Source organism: Eubalaena glacialis, chromosome 2, assembly GCF_028564815.1.
Source record: "Eubalaena glacialis isolate mEubGla1 chromosome 2, mEubGla1.1.hap2.+ XY, whole genome shotgun sequence".
Classification (NCBI taxonomy): domain Eukaryota; kingdom Metazoa; phylum Chordata; class Mammalia; order Artiodactyla; family Balaenidae; genus Eubalaena; species Eubalaena glacialis.
In genome coordinates, this window is record NC_083717.1 from 26,585,971 (window position 1) to 26,606,142 (window position 20,172).

Sequence of the window (20,172 nt, forward strand, 5' to 3'; positions counted from 1 at the left end):
TAATGCTGCTATGAGCACTGGGGTGCATGTACTTTTCAAATTAGTGTTTTCATTTTTTTGGGATATATACCCAGGAGTGGAATTGCTGGATCATATGGTAGTTCTAGTTTTTTGAGGAACCTCCATCCTGTCTTCCATGGTGGCTGTACCAATTTACATTCTTGAGCATGGCATTCTGGGACTCTTTCATGATTTTCTCCATTTAGCCCCTGGAGATTATGTTTTAGAGAAAGGGACCTATTTGCAAAAGAGCTGTAAAAGGTTGATATAAGATTTTAACATTGTTGATCATAAGCCTGTACAATAAAAAGAATAAGTAAAGACCAAAACTCTCATATTCGAAAATGACTTCAAGACACAACTACTTTAACTAACTTCTCCTGGTCTCCTTAATACTTAAAAACTGTGATTAAGTCTAACTGCAGAGCTCTTTTCTAACAATAAGTATTTTAACCCCTTAAACTGCCTTCATAGGTACTCATTCTTTTTTTAAAAAAATTTATTTATTAAATTTATTTATTTATTTATTTTTGGCTGTGTTGGGTCTTCGTTGCTGCACGTGGGCTTGAAGGAGGTTAGTTCTGAAAATGTTTGAAGCTGAAAAATGTCTAATTTATGGAATTTGAGAAGCTTATCATCCCCAGAGTAGAGATTGGTATTTCTCTTTGTGGTGAATCCTCTCCTTGCTCTGGGATAAAATGATTTGGTGAGTTTAATTTCACATACATGGTATAATGTCCGTATAAGCTCATGCAGGGTTGAGGTTGGTACCTGATCATCTTTGTTAGCACAGGAGATTAGCCCAAATGCAGTTTCTTCATTTTGAGATGCTGTGCTTTCATTTAGAAATGGAAATTAGATATATAAACAAGGCAGTATCCCTGTATGATTAGAACATTTTAAACCTAATTTTAGAGTTAGACTCCTCAACGATGAAAAATTACACATTTGATTCCAGAAATCTAGGGTCATTCAGCTGGTAGAAGGATGTGTCAGTATCACCTCTACTCAAAGCTCTTCGGAGGAAATTCTATGACAAGGATCTGGTTTAGCTGAGGACATCTCTAACTATTAGCTCTTCAAGGGGGTGTTTAAGAATGAATAAAATATGACTTTGGGGAAAGTGGACTATCTCATTTGTAGTTTCTGGTGGACAAACCATCTCTGACTACCTCTGCTCTCCTGAAGTAAATAAATATCTTCATTGTCAATTAACCTTCTGTGGGAACAAAGTCAATACCTAGATTCCTGGCATTGTTTTGAGAAAGGATATTAGCAGTTATTCTCCACCCTCCTCCCCCATATCAGGATCTAGCTCATCAAGCATTGTTATGTGGGGTGGGCAATATTCAGAGGATTTGATGTTTACTGGGAAGAAGAGGATTGAAACTCATTCATACCCACAGACATAATTACCTGCAACTTTAGCACTCAGGGAATCTTGTTGGCACAGACCCATCCAAAATCTTGGAAGACGCTCCATCAATACCCGCCCTCCCACAAGGCAATATGTCCTATAAAATTTGCAAAAGTAAGAGACCATTCTGATGTCCCCCCTTCCCCCGTCACACTCTCTGTAGGTGGAGAAACCACAGAAATGTTGAGGATCTACGGGGAAGGTGAGTCAGGGATTCACTGAGTTTGGGCTTAGTGAGAGATATTTATGAAATTCACAGTCACTTTCTAACATTTCCATGTGGAAAGGGCTGCTGGGAGTGTCTTTTTCAAAGATCTGAAACCCATTTCTTTAAAACGTGATCATCAGGAGGGTTGGGCACTCTGTCTCCCGTCTCTGTGGGAGGGTAGAATCCTAACATTTTTTTTTTTCATTACCAGCCAGCAGACACAGCTGACCCAATCGCCTTTACCCTTGCCAATCCTTTCTGACTTTTCACTTCCCTGGCTCTACAGAGGTCCCCTAATCCCTCATCCTCCCTTTAAACCAGTCACCTCTGTACTAATTGAAGTTGAGCTCAGTTTACATCAGATCCTCTTCCCTCCTGCAATAGTACGTTACCGATTAGAATCTTCCTTGCCACTTTAACTAGTGTCCAGCTTCAGCTAAGTCCCAAACTGTCCAATCAGGCATCTTGTCATCACAAAGTCTCATAATTCCAGACCTTATTCGTTTGCTCGGGCTGCTATAATGGATACCACAGACTGGCTGGATTAAACAGCAGACATTTATTTCTCACAGTTCTGGAGCCTGGGAGTCCAAGATCAAGGTGTCCTCAGAGTTATCTTCTCCTTAGACCTTCCCTTGTGTCTCTTTTTATAAGGGTACTAATCCCATTCATGGGGGTGCCACCCTCATGAACTAATCACCCCCAAAGGCCCCACCTCCTGACATCAGCACATTGAGGATTTAGGCTTCAATGTATAAATTTTTTAGAGACACATTCAGTCCACAGCACAAACTAAGCAGTGTGCACAATGTCCTATAAAAACAAGCATCCCAGTGACACTGTGAGGATGCAAGACCAGCCTGATTACACAATTACATGATTCGCACCTCAATACAACATTTGGTTTGCTTTTTTATTTTCAGTTTTTAAATTTTTAAATTTGTTTCAAAGTTAAACCCAAGACACATTGACTTCATAGGAAATCCACTGAGAAATGTTTTTCTAGGCTGAACACCTCTTTCCCTTTAGTCTCCCCCAACAGAGCATGTACATGTTTCATTTTATAATCACTGCTGTCCCACCACTATACCAAGATCACCTAAACTGTGTGTGTAGTATTCTCAATGTTCTTAGTTATACCCTAATTTCACTAACGGCAAAAGATTTTCTGAGATAACCTGTCACTTGAATTCTTTGGCTACTTTTGAAGATGAAGGCCAAAGAACTCTTAAATGATTCTCCTTTGGGGGGTTGGGTAGGTGGTATTTTATAAGCATTAGAAACTAGAACCTGGGGCTGTGCTGATCCCATCTGGCATCACTGGGAGAGAACCTATAAAACCGAAGAATCATTTGATGCAGCAGCCAACTAAGTGACTCAAAACTGAAGGTTAAATTTAAAGAAAAAACTAATTTAGAGAAAAAAAGGTAATCCTAGAGGAACTCATTCTAGGCAGTTGATCATTATGCCTGTGTGTGTGTGTGTGTGTGTGTGTGTGTGTGTGTGTGTGTGTGTTGTGTGTAAGGCACAACCAGATCGATTCAGTGCAGCCTGGTAGGTCCCAAATGACTCTCCTTTTCGGGAGACTGTGATCTGAGGGAGAAGAATCTGGCAAGTGACCAGTACCAGTAAAGAGCAGCCGTGAAGTGCTGGCGACATTTATATTCAACCCCCCTCTGGAGTCAAACCGACAGGTTCGGGAATTCCCTGGCGGTCCAGTGGTTAGGACTCATCACTCTCATTGCCAAGGGCCAGGGTTCAAGCCCTGGTTGAGGAACTAAGATCCCACAAGCTGTGCAGCGCAGCTTAAAAAAAACAAAAACAGAAACAAACCTACAGGTTCACTTGGGTCCCACAGAGCAGTCAAGTCCACTCAGAAGCCGACTATAACCCAGCAGGTAGACTTTCCCACTGTTAACACATCCTTTCGCTTTATTTTACTTCCAGCTATAAGCTGCTTGGACCGGTTTTCAGGCTCTTTAAATCTCATTCCAAATATAGCTTCCTTGGTGACCGAACAAATATGTGACCTTACATATAAAGAGCTGCACACACCTCCCAACTTCAACAGAAAAGAAAGGCAATCTGTGTCCACTTCAAGCCTGGCATTTAAATGGGAACAAAGCCCAGCACCACTTTGCTACTCTCTTGCTCACATGCCAGCCATGCCATTCAGAGAGCTGAGCTAATGCCAGGAGAGCTCCCTGGTGTTAACAAAGCACCTGGAAACCAAATTGCTCTGCTAGTGCCATTGTACCCCTTCTTTCCTGAATGTCAGGATATGGTGCAAAGGCAAGAGGTCAGATAGTCCTGAAGTGTTCTCACTGCCACAGCTGGCATACATCTGCCCTTCCCGTCTGTTTCAAAGAGCGCATTCATTTTCTTGAAATATGTGACAAGCACTCTTTCATTCCACGATAAGAGTATAAACCAAATCTGGGCCACTTGCCCATTTCTACCACCTCTTATAGCCTATGCCCTCAGAGCCATTAATCAAGGGGCCTAAAGCGTGACAGGGCAGCCACACCACTGGTTTTCAAGTTGCAGAGGGATGATGCACTAGGACTGGGGTCTCGGCAGGGTATGCACAATTCCCTTTGGAGTCCATTCAATTCGATCCCTTATAAAGACTGAACTTCTTTTAAGAGCACAGGGCTAGCCCCTTAAGCCTCAGAACAGATTGTTTTCCCTCAGTAGAGATTTTCAGACAGGGATAACTAACCATCATAGGCTCGGGACATGTAAGATGGAAACAGAAAGCTTACAAACAACAAGAGAGGAATCATCATTTCACTTGCTTCAGGCAAAGCAGTTCAGTTCTGTCTCACTCACTGCAGACACCTAGCAAAGAAAACAAACCTATGTCAAAGTCTCCCTGACACGTAGCACAACTCAAAGGCCAGGACAGGGGAAGCAAAAAGAACACTGCACCCAAGCCTGTTCCAAAGGTCTTCTCTATTACACACAGGAGAGAAATTCCGCCTTGGGTCCAGGGCAGCTGAAACAGCACTGCTGCTAGTTAGTGTCTTGTTCTGGAGCATCCTTTTCAGCCTCAAACTGAGGCTGAGACTGTACCATTTATAGAAATTTCATCACGAAGATCCTTACACTCAATATCTTTGGATGATGGTTTTCATGTGACTTTTTCCAAGTCCACAGCCAACCTCTTTAATCTTTCTCATTTCTGGTGCCCAGCCAGGTCTTGCCTGCATCTATTCTTACTCATTTCAAGGTTCCATTCGTTAGTTTTAAGCTTCAACGTGCATGTTGGCTTCTCACCGTCTCTGCAGATGCCAAAGGCTGCTGCCACAGGTCTGAGGTTGCTGGCCTCGCTTGGACCAGACTGAGGCCACCATGACTTCCAGCCACGAGACCGGCCCCGAAGAGCTGGTTTGCTTTTGTGGATACCAAAATTTTGAATTCTTTTTCTTCACTTTTTCTGTTTTTCAGAGTTCTCAAATGTTACCTATGATAGAAAGTAAGTGTTGTTAATTCAGAGCATTTATGATTAGTCACTGCACAAGAATACTTGAAATGCTCTAAAATCTTACAGCTCAAATGAGCAATAACCTTCACAAAGATCTTCTTAAATGTGACAAGAGTCCTAAAAATTTGCACGAAATGATCAACCCAGAGTTGTGAAGGTGACATGAACTGCTCAAAGCTGTCAAAACAAACAAACAAACAAACAAACCCTCAAATTCTGGCCAGCCTTGCTAGAGAAAAAAAAAACAACTAAATTATATTTTTGGTTTTTCTAATATAAAAAGTTATGTTACAAAATGATTGCCAAATGGAGAGATGCTCAAAGAGAAGAGTCAGAGATGCAGGGAGAAGCAGTAGAAAGGTATGCTGGGCAGCAAATTAATTTAAAAAAATCATTCTAAACGTGATGTGTGTGGCATTTATTAGCTTTTCAAAAATTTGTAATTTGTGGGGATGTGTATTCTCATTTCAAACAAACATCTATTTTATACATATTTTTGGATTCTTTTTCTTAACGAGGATTCCCCCATATTATGTCAACTCCAGAGCCCACAAAGCTTGGATCCCCTTTTGCTTAGAGACATTTTCTTTGGAGCGCAGATATACTAAATCGTGTCTGCTGAGCTCAGGGAGCTGGAACTGAGGGGGACTTAGAGGAAAGAACACAGGGACAGCCCTTGAAAGAAGGAGGCGCTTGTTAGAAAGGGAAAGTTTGGCTCAGTTTTCTGGTCCTCACTCCTGGACTTTGGTTGGCCACCTGAAGAACAGGTTCCAGGATGAGGGTAAGGCTGAACTCTTCCAGACCAGCCACCGTCTCCCTGGAGTGTGAGAACTGAGAAGGTGGCTCTGTGTGTCTGCATGTGAAGTCAGGAGCCTGTCCTTACCTAGCTGTAGCCCCGGGAGCCTCAGAGCCGATTGGACCCGGGAGAGAGGAGATCTAGGAAGAAGAGGCAGCCCTGTACGCCCTGCCACATTGAGAGCAGGGGGATAGTCAGGATCCAGCATAAAGAGGAGAGAGGACATCGAAAAGAACCGCATGTTCCCACGGCTGGTGTAAGTATGGATACTTCCGGCTCTGAGTGGACTCTACCTGAGGTTTTTTTGTCTTAAAAGATTCTATTTTTTAAGAGCAGTTTTAGGTTTACAACTCAATTGAGAAGAAGGTACAGAGATTTCCCATAAACCCTCTGCTCCACAAATGCATAGTTTCACCCACGATCACCACCCCCACCAGAATGGTCCTTTGTTTTTTTTCCTCTTTTAACCAAGGATGAACCTACACTGACACCTTTTTTTTCTTTTAATCTACAAAGAAGAGAGAAAAAAAGTCAACACCTCCGTAATGCATATTGCTTCTCTTTTTACTTTCCTTTCTTCTCTTGAATGTCCTCAGTGGAAAAACATCACTTATCAGAAGCAAAAACTGTCAATATTACGATGTGGGCAGAGAGAACTTTGTTTACAAAGAATCAGTTTCACTTCCTGCTTCCTGTAGATGGAGCTAAATCCTTAAGCATATGTTCTGTGTTTGCACATCTTCCAAGTTTCTGGGAAGGAAATCTTTGAAAGACGATATTAATGTCTGAAGGCTCTTCGTTCTTTTTACTGTAAGTAGTGCTACAATGTGCAAGATTTGGTGCTAAAGAAAAAACACTTCTTTGAGTCACAAGTCCTGTGCCCGCTTCCTTGTCTTTGCAGGGAGCTTGTCTTAAATAGCAATGGCCAGAATGTTGCTACTATTTTTTATTTCTGTGTTTTGTGAAAAATTAAACTGCCCATTATGCATTGTCCTTTCCCACGGCTGTTTCCTGTGTACTGGTCTCGTCCCTTGCTCGGTGTGATTGAATGATCATATATAACAGGTTGCAATGACCTCTCAGTATTTTTTTCAATCAGTTAATAAACATTGCGTACCTGTGGACAGAAGGATGCACTTTATTACTTCCCCACATGGTTTCTAAGGGATGTGAGAACACAATGTGTCAGGCCAACAGGAAACTTAAAAAAGGAAATAGAAAAAAAAAAGGATCTGATTGTGTCCCTACCAAGTTCATAGCACTGTATTTGTTCATCAATTCCAAAACCAGGAAGAGAAACTTTATACCTTAAAAGGAAAAGAAAAAGCCAAGTAATATTTAAAGGGTTTTAAATATAAATATAGGAAATATTTTGATTAAATGAATTTTCCTATGTCTTAGATGCTTTTTAATTTACCCAACAGTGCATTGAATACATTTTACTTTTTGAAATAAGAAAAAAAGAACCCTTCAAAAAGTTTTTAAGATGTTTTACTATTCTTTCCTAGTAGCTCCCAAATTTGTAGCCAGGATAAGTCAGAGGCAGAATAAAAATGAACGAACGATTTTAATTGTAACCTAAAATATTATCTTGAGCTTAAGACATTGTAATTATTTTGAATTTCAGGAAGATGCTGACAGCAAGGTAAATTTCATTCTCCACATTTTTAAGCTGCATGTTAGAAACTTTACCACCCTTGTGTACCTTTTAATTCTCTAAAGCTATGACATTTTCAATAATCAAACATATTTCTTTTGGGGGGATTAATATGTGAATTTGCAGATTGGGTTAATTTCACTAACATGTGAGTTGAGAAATAATTCTCAAAATATTGGAATACTCAGTTTCATGTATTGGTGAGCATTCAGATGTATCATTTACTATAGTTTGCAGAGTTTAGAGGATTAAAGAAAAGAAATGTTGATACTAAAGAGGTGAATTATGAAATTAGTGATTCTCAAAACAACATCCAGGTTTATTCCTTTAAAAAAATAGTATAATTTTCTCAAAGTCACATTTACTGTTTTACAAGCTATCCCTTGTTTTGATTTATTAGGAGGATATGAAAGGCATATTCTTTTTTTATGCATTTTTCTTAAGACTCCATTAAAACAAATTGCTTTCCGGTCTGTGCCCCCTTCCTATGTGATTATATATCAATTTAATATTGAGTTGCAAAAGGGAATCCATTACAAAAACCTTTTGTAATTGTGTAAATTCCCTGTGTTTAGGAAGCTTTTGAGACATCCAGGAATAAGCCAATTTCCCTAATGGTGAGAGAGAATTGTATGGTGGAGACAATAAAGTCTTGTCTGTTGACTCAGGCTTGTGCATGAATAAGTATACGATTTACTAATTAAAAAAGATGTTAACTTTGAGTTGTTGCTTTCTCTATGAAAAAACAAACTGCTAGCAACTCTAGTTCTATTTTTCCCTGTCAGAATGCTGTCAGCCCACTGTCTTGAGGACGGAACTGAAATTCCATAGGATGGAGAAATTTAAGTTTATTTTATGTGCTAGACAGTTTATGGAAAGATTCTTAACATGTTAAGTATTAGACTGGATTCCAAAACATTGAAAGCACGCCAGTTGACAGAGATTTGTAAAGATCGTTGAAGACATTATCTTTGCATATATAGCAATAGTATATTTACATTTTAAAATGGTTACCAGAGACTTGGGGGGAGGGCACAGGGGTGAAAGAAATGGGGAGATATTGGTCAAAGGGTACACATTTCCAGTTAAAAGATAAGTTCTGGGATCCAATGTACAGCATGGCGATGATAGTTACTCGTACTGTATTGTGTACTTGAAAGTTGCTAAGAGAATAAATCTTAAATGTTCTCACCATAAACACACACACACACACACACACACACACACACACACAATGGTAACTAAGTGATGTGAGGGAAGTAATCATTTTGCAATCTACAAGTGTACCAAACCATCACATTGTATACCTTTGACTTATACAATGTTATATGTCAATGACATCTCAATAAAGCTGAAAAAAAGATAATTTCTAAAAAAAAGGGGAAAATAATTTGAATATACCTTCTTACGGGCTAGGTGTTTTCATTGGTCACGCTCAAATCTGTTGTTTCCAATTCTCCCCTGGCTTAGGCCTCTCTGAGAGCAAAAGGGCTAACTGAGTTAGGGTAATGGGTTTCCAGGGTCCTCTTGGCTGTTACCTTATTTAATAAGGCTTGGCTTGTGCAGTCACTAGTTGGATTCAATTATGTCCCTTCCTGACATTTTCATTCATTTGATTGCCCAGGCCTAATATGTCAGGCAAGATGAGGTCTGGGAGCAGGATGATTTTCCTTTGAAAGCATCAGTGCAGATCAGATTTAAATATTTGTTCCCCCTACCCCTGCTCCTGACCCCACCACCTTGGCTATATCTAAGTCAACCAAATACTCTCCCATAAAATTTATTAAAGCCCCAAAACAATCAAGAAAGACACATTCAAATCTGCTGACTCAACTATAGATTGAGACAAAGAAATGCAGATTTCACTTGATTGTTCAGTCATAGAAGTGTCTTTTTTTAAAAATAAATTTATTTATTTATTTTTGGCTGCATTGGGTCTTCGTTGCTGCGCGCGGGCTTTCTCTAGTTGCGACGAGCGGGGGCTACTTTTCGTTGCGGTGTGCAGGCTTCTCACTGCGGTGGCTTCTCCTGTTGTGGAGCAGGGGCTCTAGGCGCACGGGCTTCAGTAGTTGTGGCATGCGGCCTCAGTAGTTGTGGCGCACGGGCTTAGTTGCTCCGCGGCATGTGGGATATTCCCGGACCAGGGCTCGAACCCATGTCCTCTGCACTGGCAGGCAGATTCTTAACCACTGCGCCACCAGGGAAGTCCTAGAAGTGTCTTTTGTTCATTCAGGAAGCATGGAAGGCAGTTCTAGGAAGGAAGCCACTTTGAGCCTAAGGGGCCCCTTGATGAATCTCTCTCTTTTCTTGATCTATCTCTTAGTTCCATAGCTGTCAGTGAAAAAATGTTGCCTTCCATAACAGTAAACAAAGGATGTTGTAGCCATCAAGACATCACACTGCAGCCACCCCCAACGATGCACCCTGAGGAGACTCAGGGTGAGAAAACACAGTATACTGGCCTCAGATAGCTGAGGTACATATCAAAGGAATGATTTCAGCGAGCCCTGATTCTTGAATCTTCCCCTACATAGAAAAGCACTAAATTCCTTAACTTGAGATGTCTGATTTTCTTTAATTCTTTAATTAACAGTAATCTTTTGATGTTCCAACTACTTGGTCTTTGTTGCAAAAACTCCTATATACCCTGGCTCCTTCCCTACCTCTTTGGAGCAGTCCCTCAGAGCTATCTGACAGGCTGCCTCCCGGGCTCAAGTCCTCAGTTTTGTTCACCGAATAAAACATCTCTCTCAACTTTTAGTTGTACATATTTTTTTCAGTTGACATAGCCTTGCTGCAGTTTGCCCACTGTCCCCAGGCAGAGGTGAGGTGGAAGGAATGAAGGAAAAGATAAAGCAAATCACGGAAAATCTTGATGTAGCCAATCCGAATTGCATAACCTGACTGATAATGTTTTACAGGCACATGAAAAAATTAGCTTGCGTTTCCTGAGTACATTCTACCTCACTTGTGTTGTGATTAAATCACAGACTGTCACGGATTTGAAAAGTTCAGGGCAGTGAGGCTGGTGTTCCAGTGGAAGCCCCTGAATCTTTCAGCAGAACTCAGCCACAGACGTCAATATTACCAGCCCTTCATGAGCTAAACTAAACGTGGATTCCATTTAAAAACACTCTTGTTTTGCACATCATGTGCTCTTAGTACAATCATAATTATCAGTGATTCCAGTAATTAGCTGCTTGCTCACTTTCAAGCACTACAATATGATTATACAACATTTATAAAATTTGGAATCCATCCTGTCCTCCATTCAAAGAGTTATTTCAGGATTTAAAAAATCCTTCTCGCTTATCACCTTCAGTGTGTGCTGACAGGACTGACAGGTCCTGGGGTAGCACTTGTGTAGTTTCTATAATCCACCTAAACGGGAGACTTTTCTAGAAGAGGTTCTGCAAGCCTGCCTTATGTGAAGGGTGATGGAAGAACACAGTTTATTTTCTGAATACAAGAACCATAAACAAGTCACTGAAACAATATTACTTTTTGTTTATGCTAAAAGGATCAAATACTCTGCCCTCTCTAGAAACTTAATTAGAACATCTTCAAAGGCCCTCTAGGTTGCTGAAAGAGATATAATTTTGGGAACTTTCAAGTGATGAATAATAGAGGATTCCTTTATTTATTCCTTTGATAATTCTACCTAAATTGCATTTTTTCCCCAAGAAGACATTTTCTTTGTTCTTTGTTCATTAACAAATCGTTATTCATCATAACTTGGAATCCAATTATCCCTTTCCAGAGCTGCCCGTGCTATTTCACTTTCCTGGGCACAGTGGGGTCATGCATATGTGTGACATCTCACAAAGTGTCATTTTAGGAAAGTCCTCTTACTCTACGTGTGGGAAGAAACAGAGTTAGGTTGTGTAGCCACAGAGCCCACTTTATTTTGCAACCTTTAGCTTCCTGGGGGAAGTCCAGAAATGAGGAGGGAATTTGACTTAAAACACTAGGTTGTTAGAGTTCAAATGTTCCGCTTATTTATATCAACAAATTCAATCTAGACATCTCATTTAAAAATGTACATATCAGTGCCTCTTTGGAGAAACATGTAAAAATGTATGGCTAAATGCTCACAACTTTACTTTCAGACCATCATAACTATCTTGGCATTTCTATTTACCTTATGTGGAAATCAGAAAACAATTTTGAAAGCTTTTAGGGGCAACAGGGGCAGAAAGGACAGGTACCCTTAAAACAGAAAAGGCATTGCAGTCACCTGAGAGGCAACCTCAGAACTACCAGCAGAGGGCGCAACAGCCTATTTTATAATCAGTAGGAAGAATTTCGTGATCAGAAAACAACCTAAAATGGTATTTTCTCTCTTTGCTTATTAATTCTTAGTGTACTAAAACTATAATGACTTTGTTTGTTTATTTATTTATATAAATTTATTTATTTATTTATATTTTATTTTGGGCTGCGTTGGGTCTTTGTTGCTGTGCGTGGGCTTTCTCTAGCTGCCGTGAGCGAGGGCTACTCTTTGTTGCGGTGCACGGGCTTCTCATTGTGGTGGCTTCTCTTGTTGTGGAGCATGGGCTCTAGGCGCGCGGGCTTCAGTAGTTGTGGTGCACGGGCCTAGTTGCTCTGTGGCGTGTGGGATCTTCCCGGACTAGGGCTCAAACCCCTGTGCCCTGCATTGGCAGGAGGATCCTTAACCACTGCGCCACTAGGGAAGTCCTATAATGACTTTATTGACAATAACGTTTGGAACTAAAACCACACAAGCTGTAATAATTGTATTAAAGTAATGATAGGATTATTATACATAATATCTGACTTCTGGAACTAAAAGGAACCCTAGACCTTTTGGGTTCAATTTCTCTGTTTAAGGCCAGGGAGACTGAGGTTCTTAATTTTGAAGTTAAAATTCAAGGGGAGAGTTTTGATGAGAATTCTGGTCGCATCACTGGGTCCAGGACTCTGATTCAGCAGCACTGCTCCTCAGCCAAATAGCATTTTTAGCCCAATAACCGCAGATGGGAGAGTGGGGAGGGATATGGGATCATTGAAGTTAAGAATATTTTTCAGCTGATGTTTATCTGTAAAGTCTCCTCAATTCTTTTGTAAGAACATTCATATATTCAGAGAAATGGCATTTTCAGGGAGAACCTGCCATCCTTCTGTCATCTCTATAGCATTTTCTAAAGCACCTCTGTTTCCAGCTGTGACCCAGCAATGCCATTTTACCAAATGCTGCCTTTCCAGCCTCTGGCTCTTTCCGCAATAGAAGGGAAGGGATTTTTCACACATTTGGTTTATTCTGAGAAGATACTTCCTACAGCATCAACAAATATCATGTAACAGGAATGGGTAAGGAGACCTGGCTTCGGTTCTGTTGCCAGGATTCTCATGGAAATGATGCTGCTATTCAAAAAGTGGAAGTTGACATAAAGCTGCATTGTTAACTCACAGAAGAAGGAGAGTAATGAAAGCTTGAGTTCAAAAAGAACACAATGCTCCCCAAATAATCACCTGACCTGAAAATGAAAAGGACAGAAAATTGATATGACAGTCGTGGACTTTAATATTTTGAAAATTTATTTTGTAATTTACATTATTTCTTCTTGTTCATATTGCCAAGTGGCTTGAAAACTGTCTGAAGGACCATAAATGATTGATGCTGAAAATTATATATTAGAAATTTTTGTTGAAAAGGTGAGGAAAGACAGAATTTTTGGAAAACCAAGATATACTACAAGGTTTGTCCATATATATATATATATATATATATATATATATATATATATATTTATCAACAGGTAATACTTTCTCTCAACCATTGAAAATGTGATAGTACTTTAACAATAAAACGATTTTCAATGTGTTATAGACAATATAAGGTAACTAAAACTTCAATCAAATATCTGATTGGAAGGCTTTACAGAACTCTTCAAAATATTATTTAAAAATATGGTTTCCTTTTGAAAGTATCTGAAAATCAAATTGCCCACATCATTACACATTTGACTAAGTTTCAATTTGACAAAGGTTCTCCATTGGAATATATATTTTAGAAGCGAGATTAAATGAGTAAATGCAGATAAAGCACTTTGCCCTTTGCCTGGCTCAAATAACTTGTTACAATTATTTTTAAAATTTCCATTACAATGCAGCAGAATGACCATCCAGTTTTCAGCGTATGCTACTTCTGAGCAGAAGACTTTTTAGCAACGAACTGAATGTCCTTTTACTTATAAAAGTAAATGGCCTAATCAGATGTTGTTTTGGAGACTTCCAAGGTTTAACATTTGGTGATTTTGCCATCTTATTCCAAATAAAGGAGACAAGGAAACCTCTCTGATTTTACTGTGAGAGCTCTGTATGAACAGCTGTGTATAATAACTTGACAATGTTATGGGAAAATTTGGTAAAAGACATTTTATTTGTAATACCTATTTGAATTGGAGATGATCTCTGAGGACATGACTTCCCCGATGCTTATTCATTAGAAAATATCCTGGACTAAATGCTGGCAAAATATTCTCTTGGGAGCAAGGTCTGCATTATTTAAAAGGTCTGACAATCTGGATATCTTCATATACAAATTTATACTATTTTGCATATCACCTGTTTTCCTTAGATTAATGTTTAACTTAGCCTTTTTTCTTTTTAAGTGAATAGAAGCTTAACAAGTAGAAAATCTACTGATGATTTTCATTATGTGAACCAAGAAAGTAATTCGAACCTAGTAGTAACTATGACAAAATATTGCTTTCTAATTATTATCTTTTTTCTTTTAGTGCTGGCCCTTGCTAAATGTTGCCAAAATTTTCAAATTTATGGATTGAGATACATAAACATATGTGAAAGCTCGTTGTGTGAACCACCTTGGGCCTTAGTTTCCCCATTCAGCACAGAAGGAGTTGGGATGAATGAGAGGTGGGCTCTTTTCCCAGGCCTAGATGGGGCATCTGTGTAGAGTGGTCCTGCCAGAGCTCATAGGGATGGTGAACAAGTCCAGTGTCCAAGCAGCCAGTGGGGCAGGTCCCCAGGGCCTTACCCCAAACACCCTGGGTCTGATGTGTTTCAAAATTCAGATTTGGTTTTTCCTTTTGGATTTTAGAAAGGAAATACATGGAGGATACAGTGCATTATACAGTATCCCCATCAAGCTCTGGGGCAGCTCCACACTGTCAAGCATATTAAGGATTCTGGAGGTAAATACTGTAGGGACTGTAAATAACTTCTCCTCCACTCAGGCCACCTGTTGACATTAGAGGAATTATGAAGTTTGTTTGTTTGTTTGTTTTTTACTGCATTTTGGATTTTGAATTGCAGTTAAGATATTGTGAACCTGGACACATGTGAAGCCTACTAATTAAATACAAACACAGAGAGCATAAAGCTTGTGCTAACTCTTCCCGCAGCAGCAGGGGAAGAGATAAGATGTGAGAGACACGTGTCTCCACCCTTGGGAGGGCGTGTGCTTGGGGTGAGGGTGGGACATTTCCATCAGTATTTATTTCCTTGGTTCCATATAAATTTCACTATCTTTAATTCCGTGCTTTTTTTTGGTGGCAACACAAACATACAAACTAACTGAAAAAAAAAAAACCAAACCCTAACTTTTATTAATTTTGCAATTCAGGAATTGAAGGATTTTATCATGGAACCATTGGCATTTCACAGACTCTTCCTACTACATTACCTGGAGATAAACGAAGACCATCCAAATGAGAACAGGCAAAAGCTATCTATTCTGAGCTTGCTAGAGCGAAGGCAGTCAGCCACCATCACTTGCTTTTGGCAGGAGACTCCAAGGCAGTCAGGGGAGTTGGAAAGCTTCATCATGGACAGAAGGGAAGGCTTCAGGGGTGCCCAGGTGGAGGCTGTCAGCTCGGGGAAAGCTGTAGGCAGGCTAACATTACCATGGGGCTCCTAGGAGACTTCCTCTGGTCAGTTCTGTGTTAGAAAGGAGGGCAGGGGCCAACATGAGAGAAGCTGGCAGTTACTGACCTAGTCCTGGCCATTTGGGGCCAATGGCTGCAGGGGTTGTGGTTTGGCTTCCTGGGCTGGCTGCTGCTGTGGTTGTAGGTCGGAGTTCTGCTGTCATAGACAGTCTAGCTGCTGTCCTTTTCTCCATTCAGTCTCTCAGTAGGAGGGAGTTCCAGTGGTAGTTCCAGAATTTCTAGAAGGGAGAGATTTAAAGGGATAACTTTATGGATGGAGAGTCTAGGAGACTTGTAATGAAGCTGCATTTGCATAGGAAACTCCTGGGTTTTCCTTAGATTATTCCTTTATTGGAGTGGCTTTGGAATCAGGACATGCTGCGTAGGGTGGGGCTTCTCAAGTCCCCACTGCTTTCTCTAGCTCTGCAGCTGAGGGTGCCTTCCTGCATTAGGTTCCTTTCATTTCATCAAGCAGCTAACGTTAACTTTCTTGCTGCAGTCAAACAACAAAATCGGCTCTAGGAACAAGCACGAAGTTCAGATCTTAAAGAAAACATTCCCTTTCCATGCAAAGTTCTGCTCTAATGAAGTACGTTAAGCAAATAATTTGCTTAGCAGGTCCCAGGGAAGTTACTGAGAAAATGATGAATAGGAAGAAAGGTGAAAGAATAGAAAGATTGAAAAGAGAGATAGGCCCATGAACTTCTGAGTCACTTGAACAAAATCAAATACTAACTATGAAAATTAACCATTAGTCAAACTAATTGATTTATAAGATGAACAGTCCTCTCAGAATCAAAATAATGATATTAAATGGAAGAATAACTGCATTTGAGGTTATTGAAAGGAAAGAAAATCTCTGCAGTGACTAAAGTTAATGGCCTGCTCTTGCCTGCTGTCAACTTTCTCTATTCAGAATATATATATTCTCTCTCTCCCATCCATGGATTATTAATATCCATATCACACATCACAATAAAACAAAATTATGATGTGAATATTATTCCCATATTTTGAATACTCCCTGAAGTGCCTTTTGGGTCATTAGGGTGATTTTTCATTTAGAACATGTAGATAACTGATTTTTACAATGAAGAATTTCTAATATACACAGCACCTAAATGCATAATATCGTTTTACATTTTTATAAAGACGTTCCTCTGAGGTTCCCAAAGCCCATGGTTAATTTCAGTTTGATTTATATCCAGCTATGTGACTGCTCTGAAGACACAGATACAGTGTAGCTTCCTATCAGAACTGTCAAGAGTTGTGAAGCACTTAAGATTTCACCCAACTTGGAACCAACAAGTTAGGTTGCCAATTTCATGGATGGTAATCAGAAGACATGAGACTCCCGGGTCAGAGACAAGGACTTTATGACTCATGGTGCAGCAGGCAGCTTGAGCAAACATTTGCTGAGTTTGCACTGCTTGTCCCCCAAATCCCACAGGGAGGTGTGTGTGTGCAGTGGACAGGGACCTTGAATTTGGAGAGCCTGATCTAAGAACAGTAAGAATGTCTTCCCTTTGTTCTGGAAGGAGACACTGTATCTTCCATGCTGATTGCCATTCAAATACCCTGTTTGCTGTTCAGATTTCCCTCTGCTGGAAAGATGTACCCAAATCCCAGAGACACATGGAGAATGATCTTTCAATAATATGGTGAGATTTCCCAGGAGTACACACGCTGTTGGGCACTATGATTAATCTGACCAACAGAAGCAGCAGCAAAGTCTGTTCAACTTGTCTCCATGACGTTTAATTTAGGCTTCTACCAACAGGACCGCAGTCCATAGGACGTGCCAATCCATCCAGAGAATCCAGATGGCTAGCCGGAAGCAAGTTTGAATTCCCCAGGCCCCTTTTGGCCGGGCTACCACCCAAAGGTGTACCAACCAGACTGGTCCAGTGTGGGAGAGAAAGACACATCATGCCGGGAATTCTCAGAGTAGAAGCTTAGATATTCAGGTTAGGTGTTTGCCACCCCTTTCATCCTGATCATTACTCAGGAGATGGCCAGGAAGGGACGGTCCCTTTTTGGAACAGTGGTGTTCAGTGACCAAAGTACCTTGCTAAGGCTGCAGACCAGAAAGAGGTGAGGGAGGTAGAGTTAGAAAATTTTTGAGTCATTTTTTTCAGGAGGCTGTTCGAACATTCAATGATACAGAATGACTGTGGTTGGTAGGCAGCACGGAAGGGCCATCTTGACTACCAGCCCATGGTTGGGTGGTTTTTGCTGTAGAAGGCACACCACTGTCAGATTTCAAATGGAAAACATGGCCCAGATTACGTTCAAGGCCCCAGTGGTGTGGCCGGAGTCAGCTGATTGGACTGCATCTCATGAAATGTCAAGTGTGATGAGACACAAGTGATAGCCTGAGAGGAGCTTCGGCATCAGGTGTAGTCAATCTGCCAGGAGCAGCAGGGGCCATACCCCCTGCACAGTGGCCTCCCTCACCTGAGACAAACAGCGGGACCACTGGCAACAGCCCAAGGGGCAGAAGAGATTAACAAGGCACATCAACAGGAATTTTGGACACAGCTATGAGAATGGCTTTGCGTTCGGCCCACTGAGCAGTGACCACAAACATCATAACTTCTGTTTGGGTGGAGCTGAGCTGGAACGGCCACAGCAGCTCAGAGGATATACATAGTGTCTGGTAGCAAATGACTGGGGAGTTTAGCCCAGTGGTGCTTCTCTACCTGGAGCTCTTCCTGATGGGGAAAAGCCCCTTGGCCCTTATGGGGTTGGGAGCACAGGCATGTGACACTTTAATTCCTACTGTACATTCAGAGGTAGATGAGACATCAACAAGGCACTGAAATGCTCCAGTGGCTCCACATTCTTCCCTACTGAGAATTCTGCTCAACCCCATCCGTTGAATTTGGCCTTTTATAGGATCAGATAGGGTGGAGGCTTGGGCGACAGTATCCAGCAGAGACACAGAAGTCTGAGACTCTCTCCTTCCTCTTCTTCAGCTAGTTGGGTGGGTGGGTGTGGTCTTCAGCTTTCCCTGGGGACCGGGAGACTTCAGCTCCACCCCTAATCTCATCTTAAGATACCTTCATACAATCTTAAGGTGCTTTGAACTCAGACAACCCTCTGCACTCAAAGGATTCTTTAAATGATAAGTAGAGAATCACTAAATATTTACCAATCTTTTAGTCTAAATATGCACATCCGAGGACGGACGTTTTACACTTTTATGTCTCTAAGGACTTTTAAAGGGAATTTTGTTTGGATCATCACTTTCTTCTTACACTGGTTGCTGGTAATAAATAGTTCATTAATCCAACGTGGCAAAGTCTGGTCCTGGTCTATGCCCTCTGTGGTCCACCACCTTCTTCAACAACCTGTTCTAAGTTTTCCACCATCATAAATCCCAAGCAGTGCTAGCACCCGTGCTGCAGGAGAGCTTGCAAACCACAGCGCCCTCCGAGATCCCTATGTCTGAGCCTTTTCTGGCCTGTGCCCCTATGTCTACATCCCCATCTTTGAACTGCTTTTCTTTTTCTCCTTTTTCTCCACCTCTCTTATTTTCACTTCTCCTCCAGTCTGAATATACCAAACCATCCTTTTTTTCCTTTTCTCTTATCTTTGTTGATGACTCCTAATTTTCATTAGGAAAATGTATTATTTTAATGTGCTTTGTAAGGCTAGTGGCATTCAGGAGTTTGTGCCCTTGGAAATTCATGCATGTTCACCTTCTAGAACTCCCTGGTTCCTGAGAGCAGGAATGAGTTATCTCTGACTTTCAGTGTCTGTAGGAACCATCAGGGACAATCTGATAAATTGGGCATACAACACATACCCCCAAAAGGATTCTCAACAAATGTGACCGTTCACTGCTCGCTGCAGTCAAATATACTGAACACTGAAAATGACTTTGTTTAGGACTTCTCTCGTAGCGCAGTGGTTAAGAATCCACCTGACAATGCAGGGGACATGGGTTCGAGCCCTGGTCCGGGAAGATCCCACATGCCACGGAGCAACTAAGCCCGTGCACCACAACTACTGAGCCTGTGCTCTAGAGCCCGTGAGCCACAACTACTGAGCCTGTGCTCTAGAGCCCGTGAGCCACAACTACTGAGCCCGCACGCCACAACTATTGAAGCCCGCACGCCTAGAGCCCATGCTCCACAATAAGAGAAGCCACTGAAATGAGAAGCCTGCGCACAGCAAAGAGGAGTAGCCCCCGCTCGCCGCAACTAGAGAAAGCCCGCGCACAGCAACGAAGACCCAACACAACCAAAAATAAATAAATAAATTAATTAATTAAAAAAAAAAAAGAAAGGGGCTTCCCTGGTGGTGCAGTGGTTGAGAATCCACCTGCCAATGCAGGGGACACGGGTTCAAGCCCTGGTCTGGGAAGATCCCACATGCCGCGGCGCAACTGGGCCCGTGAGCCACAACTACTGAGCCTGCGCGTCTGGAGCCTGTGCTCCGCAACAAGAGAGGCTGCGATAGTGAGAGGCACGCGCACCGCGATGAAGAGTGGCCCCCGCTCGCCACAACTAGAGAAAGCCCTCGCACAGAAACGAAGACCCAACACAGCCAAAAATAAAAAAAAAAAAAAAAAAAAAAAAGGTGATGGTCTTAAAAAAAAAAAGAAAGAAAATGACTTTGTTTATACTGGATGAATTCTTGTGACTTTAGATAAAACACACAGAAAAACCCATGTGTGGGGACGACCTCTG

At 41.3% G+C, this 20,172-nt stretch overlaps 1 long non-coding RNA gene and 1 other non-coding gene across 2 annotated transcripts in view; one reads left to right on the forward strand and one right to left on the reverse strand.

Moving 5' to 3' along the window:
• LOC133084875 (uncharacterized) overlaps positions 1 to 20,172 on the forward strand; it is an 86,867-nt gene that overhangs the window by 25,139 nt on the left and 41,556 nt on the right. The gene's annotated exons all lie outside the window — the stretch shown is intronic.
• LOC133086054 (small nucleolar RNA R38) lies at positions 4,289 to 4,361 on the reverse strand. The gene has a single exon (XR_009699837.1). It is a non-coding gene; the product is annotated as a small nucleolar RNA R38 (small nucleolar RNA).